Below are 8,937 nucleotides of genomic sequence, written 5' to 3'. Positions count from 1 at the left end.
GTAATTAGTACAGTAGCGGACAGCGGTCCTGAGTCCGGAGCGGGCGAGGTACACGGGCGAAATGTCGATGTTGGCGAGGCGTATAATAACATCTGGCCAAAGCGCAGGGGATTAGACGCCATACGACGCGCTCCCCGAGACCGACTCCGGTCGAAAATCGCATCCAACAGAACCGCACTCGATATTTCCTCCCCGCGGGAGGGGGGTGAGTGTCTGTGAGGGGGTCGGTGATACGTCGTCATGGCCACGGGGAGGGCCTGCGCTTGGCGATTTATCACGTGATTGGTCGAGAACGCGCATGCGCAGAGGGAGTTGTCGGCGCGCCGGTGTGCGGCGGGTCGCGGCGATGTCAGTTTGAGTTGACTCTCGTGCGGTGCGGACTGTGGACTGTGTGACGAACGTTATGACCCTGTAGTGTTGGTCCCGGTGTAGGGGCCAGTGTCGTAGGAACCCGTGAATCTCCACCGCCACCACGACGCCGATCAAGCAAGATCTACACCAGGCACCGCCCCCGTATGGTAGGCGCCGCGGCGGCAAGCCGTCGTCCCTCGCATCCACGTTCGGACTGCAATACTTCCAGGAGGACGGAGGCTCCGGATCAGGGGCTCTCCTCGGGACCCCGGGTCCTAGGGCCCACGCTCCCCTACTGGCACCGTGCTGCGTACCTCTACCCGTCACACAGACTCACAACATAGGTACAACAGTTCTCCAAGTAGGCCTACTCGTGTATAGTGCCGATGCCGTCGTGCCCGTAACATTGTCACGGAGAACGGGCACGGTCGACATGTGTTTGTATACATCCTCTAGGACAAACACTATCGTCCTGTCCATATCTTCCCGTGACAACGCGTCTAAACTAATCAAGGCGTCAATAACAATGTCAACATACAATTACTCACTCTTTCATTCATGTTTGCATTCAGTTACAGCTTTGATTAACCGGAGCACCTAATCAACCACATTGCCCCAACATTGATTGACCACACGAACCATAACGTGTTATCATAGTATGTAGCTCGGCAAATATAGTTAAAAGGCATAGGCCGCTACTTATAATACTATAATCGACTTGTTTCATGCGATTAAAAAGTATTCTATTGAGAACACCCTTAGTGAGAGCACGATTAGTTTTAGTCTATTCTAAAGGAAGCTGTTTTAGCAAGCAATCGGTTAGTACTCTTACGGGTTATTTGTTATTTTAATCAGGTTTATCCTATAATCTACATATAAGCCAGCTAAAACTAAATGCGTACAGTAGTTTAATATGATCAATGAATAATATTTTTGTTATCTTCTGAGCGATTCGACTTTCAACTAATTTTAAATAATAATATTGTAGCCAATAAAATAAGATAACACCATAAGGTTATAATTGTAATAAAGTTATACTAGCAAAGTTATATACCGAACGTAATCAAAATGTTTTTTCCTTAGCCTACGTGTTATCAGTCAAATGTAAGGCATATTTCTGGAAATAGATAGTATTTTGCGGGATTCGTTGCATGGTAATACAAACCTTTACAGCAAGATCTATTTATACTTAAAATTTAAAATACAACTTTTTGTATAACTATTTTTGTGCGTTATAGGATACATAGCACGACCTACTTATTTATTTCTAAAAATCGTTGTATGGATAAAACAAAGTAATAACAATGGTTTATATATTACGAAATAACATTTTAAGCGTTGACTAACACTTAATCGCGATTGCATCGGAAAACTGCTATAATTTTATTTTTAAAGTCAAACGATTTAAATAAATATAATGTGTTATTTTTAGGAAAAAGTATAAAAATAAAGACAAATTATAAAATGAGCCCTAAAAATAAAATTGGTTACTTTTTAAAAGATAGTGTTAATATATAGTGTATATAGTATACACGAATGTATTTTTGTATTCCTGAGAAGTACTGTATACAGTCCGGGTGTCGCAGGTAGTTTCCGAGTGGCCCCCGGGTCTGTACCCGTATAATTGAGGCCCGATTTTGATTATAGTGATTACCCGGTCGTGGTGACACTGTCAGCACCATGTGCCCCTGGAGGCCCGCGATTTTGAAACTCCCAAACGAGACCAAAATATGGAAAAAGCCCTAGAATCTGTGTGAAAATATATATTTCTACATGACTACAACATATTTTATGCTTATTGATTTTCTAAAAGGAAACCAAAAAGTCTTGAAACCCCTCAACGGAACTAAAATATCGAAAAAGCTGTAGTTAAAATATTTGTTCGACCACAATACAAAATGTTTTACGATTATGGATTTCATAAATCGAACTAAAAAGTGTTGAGACCCCTAATGAGATTAATATACATTCAAAGCTCTAAAATCAGTGTAAATATATTTATTTCTATGTGACTAATACAAGATATATTATTATCGATTTCTATTTTTAAATCTTAAACGAGACTGAAGTGTTAAAAAAGCTCTAAAATCAGAATATATATCATGTTTATTTATATATGACTATAGTATATAATTCTAAATATTTTAGCTTTCGACTTCTTAAAACCAACTAAAACTACTTTAAGCCCAAAACGAGACTACAAAATAGAAAAAAGCTCTATAATCAATGCGAAAATATTTATTTCTATGTGACTACTTAATTATTAAAGCAAACTAATTGGTTTTACAACACCCTACACAGTGAGATTTATTGAAATTTATTGATATGTCACTTCAATGCAAAATAATGTACGCTTATCAATTTTTCTAAAGCAGACCAAGTTTTTAAAACCCCTATTTGTACATTTTATAGAATATATAGTTATGTCGCTTGCTAAAAAGCAAAATAGAAAAATGTTAAATACAAAAATATTGAAAGAGCTCTAGAATCATGGTGAATATATTCATTCCTATATGACTTGAGTAAAATATCATACAGAACATTTTATTTTGAAAACCCTCTTTTTTAGAATCTTGTCGTGTTACAAGAGTAAAAGATAGGAAAATATTAAACATAACATTTTGGCTAAACCATAAAATAATGATAAACAAAATTCATAGACTTATTCTTGTATATTACAATTAGAGAATATTAGAGACAGCACAATTAACTTTATAGATTTACAAATTATTCAATAATTAATATATTTACTTTATTTTACAGTGGTTTGAGTTCATTCATTTTCATACATTTTAAATATTTTGTATCGGTGAATTTAAATTAATAAACGTCCTAAGTTATGATATAGGTTATGTCTGCAAATATATTTTAGCAACATTAAAGGCCAAGGCATAGTTGTAGGACATTCATTTACTATAGGCTATATAATGAAATTTTCTAAATCACGGTCGCCCATTTTTTAAATTTTAAGCCATCCGAAAACTATTTAAACCCTGAATGACATTCATACACAAAGTAAAATTATTTTCCTCTTATTTTAAATACGTTATTTATTCCTAAAGATATCAATAATCGCTGTTGGTGTGAAAACAGCCTAACAAATTAAAAAGGTTTTGCATTTAACTATATTTGAGTGGTGTATAACATCAATTTTACACAAGTTTTCATCCAACAAAATTTTTGTTTTAACATTCAAATACTGGCAATGTGTTTTAAATGAACCCACTTAACCGGTAGGTAAGTAATTAGAATTACCAAAAATCATATTTGAGCTTGTTATGGTAATGGTTTTGGACTAGAGCTGATAATAAATAAATTTATTGATATATTTGACACCTATTATTACAAATAATAATATTGAGACACAAATGAAAGTTGATCATCCAATTTGTCAATTAGTAAACTACATATGCAAGAAATAGTGACTAGTCTTATTGCATTAATATGTGGCCAAGAACTCATTTGAGACTAAGAACATGGATCGGGCACCAATATTATAATCCGCTTTTTGAAAATTTAGTTACAATTTACTCGAATTGCGCTGGAGTAAGACATTTTTCATTTTGTAATTAATTAAATTAAGTCTAAATAATAACCGCATGATCACTTTATATTTTCGCACCAAGTTTATCCTACTGTTGGTATCTTCTTTACAACTTAACGATCTATAATAGGTTAAATATGTGGATTACTTATTGAACTTGATTACATCCTTACATACATTTTATACATCTATTATAGGGTGCGTTAGGTATCGTTCATATCGTCACAACATTGCATGAAATCGTTTACTTCAAAGTAGACATACATAAAATACAATAAAAACATAAAATACACATAATAATATAAAATTACAAGATTTAGTTCAATTATTTTCTCAAAAAGGACATTTTAATGCTTGCAAAAATTAAAGAAAAAATTAATGTATGGTGACGTTTAGTTTATGATACTATTTTTATAGTATATTGTACTACTTTATAATCTTATTTTAATGCAATAAGTATACGAAAATCGTCGTGCTTCAAACATGAATAAAAATGTATTGGTAGCTTATTACATTCACATAATTTTGTAGTTTTTTTTTTAAATTATAAATTAACTAAAGAGAAGATTTAAACACATAAGATACACACTATTCTTGATTGAAATTCTTATATTAACAGTTAATTTTGTCAGTGATGACAAAAATAATAACTAACATAATACATCTAAAAAAACGATCTCAAAATAAGTAACCATTGGCACAAGAATGTCAAAAAGAAATTGAATTTGAAACATGGCCTGCGCAAAAAGTATTCATACTTTTTTACATTGTTGAAAAACATCAATGCCGAAAAATATACTTGCCAGACTAAGTTACACTGTTGATGTTGATACAGTTAGAAATTTATTGGAAAATGCTGTAGGTATGTACTCTAGGAGATGATAATTTTATCAGTATGTAAACATGTCATGTATGTATCAGTGGTATGTTTAGGTATTTTTAAAATCACTCTATTATCGCATGAAGCTGTTGGTAAAAGCAGGGTTAAACTTAGTAATAAAAAGTAGGCATATAGTAGTCTATATATAGTAGTCTATATAAATTAGACTATAGTTTATATAAAAATATACTTTAGCATAAGTAGTCATTAAACCTAATTTTATGCATCATAAGGTGAATATCATGATCATTTTACTATAAGACATTATCTTTATTCCTACGAATTCATATTTATCTAAATTAAAACCCATTATTAAAATATTCTGTGTCGTAAAGAGATAGTATGACATAAATACCTCGTCACAAAATTTTGGAAAAAAAAAACAAAAACTTGGAAGGCAAACCTAATTTTCCAATTACTCGATATTACATTATGAACATTTATTGATTTCCATGAACCAGTATTAAGATCAATATTTGGTCACTTGAATAGTACAAACTAAAGTAGTAAACACCATTTAAAAATGCTATGTTGAATAGGTAATTGTGTGATAAATACTTCACTTCATCTTTCCAAATGTACATCGAGGGTTTTACAATATATAAATATGTTTATATTTTAAGCCATCCGAAAACTATTAAAACCCTGAATTGCATTCATCTTCTATATCAATGAGAATTTCGTGTACAGATGTTTAAAAGATTGGAAGGTAAATATAGTAGGATAAAGCCTGATACTTATACTGTAGGATCATCGTAGGATAAATTAACTTGAACAATATTTTTGATTACCACGAGTAGTTTTCCGCTAAATTGAAAACGAATATTTAATATTCTATGTGGAATAGAAACAAGGCCGAGACTTTAACAATCTACATTTTGTCAATAGTTCACTTCACAAAAATGAAATACAATTTAGTGGATAGGATAAGAGTATAAACATCATATACTATATTCTTATTTAAACAATTGAATATGTATTATGCATGTATGTAATATGTATATATTATTTAAAATACGTGGAAAGTAAATACATATAACATTGAAATCACCCATAAGCCATAGAGATAAATAAGTAACATGTGTATTGATTTCTATAAGTAGTAGTATCCAACTAAAGCAATAACAACTGTTCAAATAGTGTATGTCGAATAGAAACACTTTTGTAGTATTCTAAACACAATTTTGTTAAGCGTTCATTTAAAAATACAAAATATAATTTCGTTGACGTCGTACCACTTTACAATTTGTCAGTATAAAAATCATCAGTAAATTGGCAGTTTTAATGTAGTATATATAAGTTAAAACGTGAAAGGTAGACCTAAAATTAAGATCGTCCAAGTTGTGATAAAGTAGTCCTTGTATATTGGGTGGAGTGGAGGCCCATTTTCGGCATTACCAGTCCCCAGTGGCTAGCTCTGTACTGAGCCGCCATTTTCACACAATCCAATACCTTCCCCTGACGCACCCTCCTCATCCTGCGAGTGTTAAATCTCCATTCCTTGCATAAGATGTCGTCATAATGAATTTGTGGCTGTAAATAGTCCTCAAACTCCTTGAGATACTTTTGACGGTTACATTTTGGTTTAGTAGTACCTATTTAGTCGTTTATTGCTATAGGATAAACTAATTAAGTTTTATTTTGTAAAACAGTACGTGAAATACAGTGATATCAAATTTGTAAATTTACACAAAATTTAAATACCCTAAGAATAGTATGAGAATGATTGGAATGATTATCATTATAAACCAAGCAAACTATCTTATCAAATGTACGCTCCATTAAAATTTGTTTCTCGTACTTAATTGAAAGCTACTACTTTTATACTTTACAAGTTAAGGTCGTTATGATTCAATGGTTTCAATAAAGAACGGAAAAGTTTGTCCTTGAAATTTAAAATCTGCAAACATTTTTAATATTTTACGTTCTCTCCAATGCGAATTACATGCAATATGTAATCGTTCTAAATTTTAAATTCGAAGCTATTTAAATTAAGATAATTTAATTGTTTTTATGCAAACATTCTATTGAGGTATGTGTTATATTATTTTACATAATAGTGTATAACACGATTCAATACAAATTGTCGGAAAGTAAAATAAATAAAATATCTTAACATGGAAATCTAGATTGCTATAAGTAATATGGGATTTTATCAACATTTTTGTTTAGGTGGTCCTTAATGCTAAGTTATCTCAAATTACTTAATATTCAACCTAAAAAAATTTCGATCATAAATGACAAATCTTCGTCGATAAGTATTTATAAGGATTCAAAACTCTTTAATTAAATTGCGTTTATATATTTTTGAAGTTGAACCGTACATGCACTGATGGTAATATGTACTTACTGTGTATGACTAGTATGCAATGAACATCGACAAATTTGGAAAGCCATCTTTACGATAAAAGTCATTTAATTATAGAAGATATTATTTAGTACAATAATAGTTGTCTCTTCTAATGTGTTGCTAACACGCCTTCCTGCTCTGTAATATATTAAAGGCTCCTAATTTTGAAAAAAATATCCAAATATAGGAAACTCTTACCGCAGTGAATTAAATACAGTAGGTAGGGTTTTTGTTATTAAATAAGTTAGAAAATGATCAAAATTCTATGGAAGGAAAATATATTATGCCAAAATAAGGATTTAATAAATTAATTAATGTATCTTACAAAATAAATACCAATATAGGCGGAAAAAGCAAAACCTACTAGTTGTGCATATGATGATAATATTTGAGCACGACATGATAGTATTTTACTTTAAACAAGTGTTTTGTAATAAATTAAGAAGAAGAATAGCTCGTATTTATGACGTTCTATATCCTTTTGAATGTACTACCACTTTGGTTTTAACTAGGAGATTGGTAATTTATTTTCAAAATAGTGATATATAAGACCTTAAATAATAGTGATTTTTCAATTGACCCTACTTTCATAAGACCGGGGTTTTTCAGTTCCGTGTTGATACATTTTTATCGGTAAAGTTTAAAATCGCTAATTTATACATTTACCTTGTAAATGAATACATTATAACTGTGAATACATATTCTTTAGGGGTTGTTAACGTTTTAAATTACATCCAGTTCGTAGAATTGTCATTGTTATCAGTAAAATAGATTCTATGGCCATCTTATTTTGCCCTTACATATTAATAGTATATTAGACTAGAAGATTTACATTGGATAAACCATTCGCATTCTATAATTTTCAATTGATACTAGGTAATATTCCAAATAAGTAATGTAAATAATAATAGTTTGAGTGAATAGAAAATGCTTTTGAAGTTTTAAATACATTTTCGCATACAAGAGTATTGCACCGAAAAACATTACTGACACATACAATTTGCAGACTACGGCTATTTCCAATTATTTATTTAATTTTGACTCGAAGAGTTTCACAATAAGTTTCCAAATTTGATAGAATTAGAAACACCAAGCTATGTTTCACTGTGTATATTACAATCGGTTGTCTAAGATAAACCATTGGAAATGTTTAAAACAAACCAAAAGTGTAACTCTTAAGCTAATTCACCTAAATTTAATCAATGTATTTTACAAAATTGTACGAAACCTTACTGAAATTGGTCATTTTAATAGAGTTTTAAAATTAAAACTAGTATGAACTAGAAGATAGTAAATACTACTATCTTCAAAAATAACAAAAGCAAAAGATTTTGAAAAGAAGCCTTGTTTGTTACAAGGCCCTATGGTAAAACTAGAAGTAAATAAAATCCACAGATAGGCCTATATACAAATGGCTAAGATCTTGTAAATATAAATTAGTAGGGGAGTGATAATAATAGCTTATTCCAATATAAGAAATTCGTCAAAAATTACTATTTTGCAAGTTACTAACTTGAGTTTGTTATTTGGTTTCTAGACAATAGAACTACTCAATATATTTTGTAGAATAAAATATATTCTAATTCTAATTATAATATTAATACTAATATTAATATTAGTAATATAATTAAGACTAAATAGTTTCAATAAAAATAGACGGTTAGCAGGGGAATAAATAAATACTATGTATGAATAAATTAAAGGAACTTACTAGAAATATTACAGAATAAGTTATATTTAAAAAACTCAATGAAATTACATAAATAAAAGCGTTGATACATGTAAGATTATAAACAGTTCATGGTTACCGAA

The 8,937-nt window shown here is 30.9% G+C and overlaps 1 protein-coding gene across 4 annotated transcripts in view; it reads left to right on the top strand.

Moving 5' to 3' along the window:
* Nucleotides 1-210: 210 nt before the first annotated feature.
* LOC128998788 (LIM/homeobox protein Lhx1) overlaps nt 211-8,937 on the top strand; it is a 59,639-nt gene continuing 50,912 nt past the window's right edge. For all 4 annotated transcript variants that reach the window (XM_054425145.1, XM_054425143.1, XM_054425144.1 and 1 more), the window contains exon 1: nt 211-695. The gene's annotated coding sequence lies outside the window, so the exon portion shown is untranslated. The remainder of the gene's footprint in view (nt 696-8,937) is intronic.

The sequence above is a fragment of the Macrosteles quadrilineatus genome, unplaced genomic scaffold (genome assembly GCF_028750875.1).
Source record: "Macrosteles quadrilineatus isolate MER2022 unplaced genomic scaffold, UCM_ALF_1.0 Scaffold_7__1_contigs__length_78375512, whole genome shotgun sequence".
NCBI classification, from domain to species: Eukaryota; Metazoa; Arthropoda; class Insecta; order Hemiptera; family Cicadellidae; genus Macrosteles; species Macrosteles quadrilineatus.
This window is presented reverse-complemented; position numbering and strand designations above follow the sequence as displayed.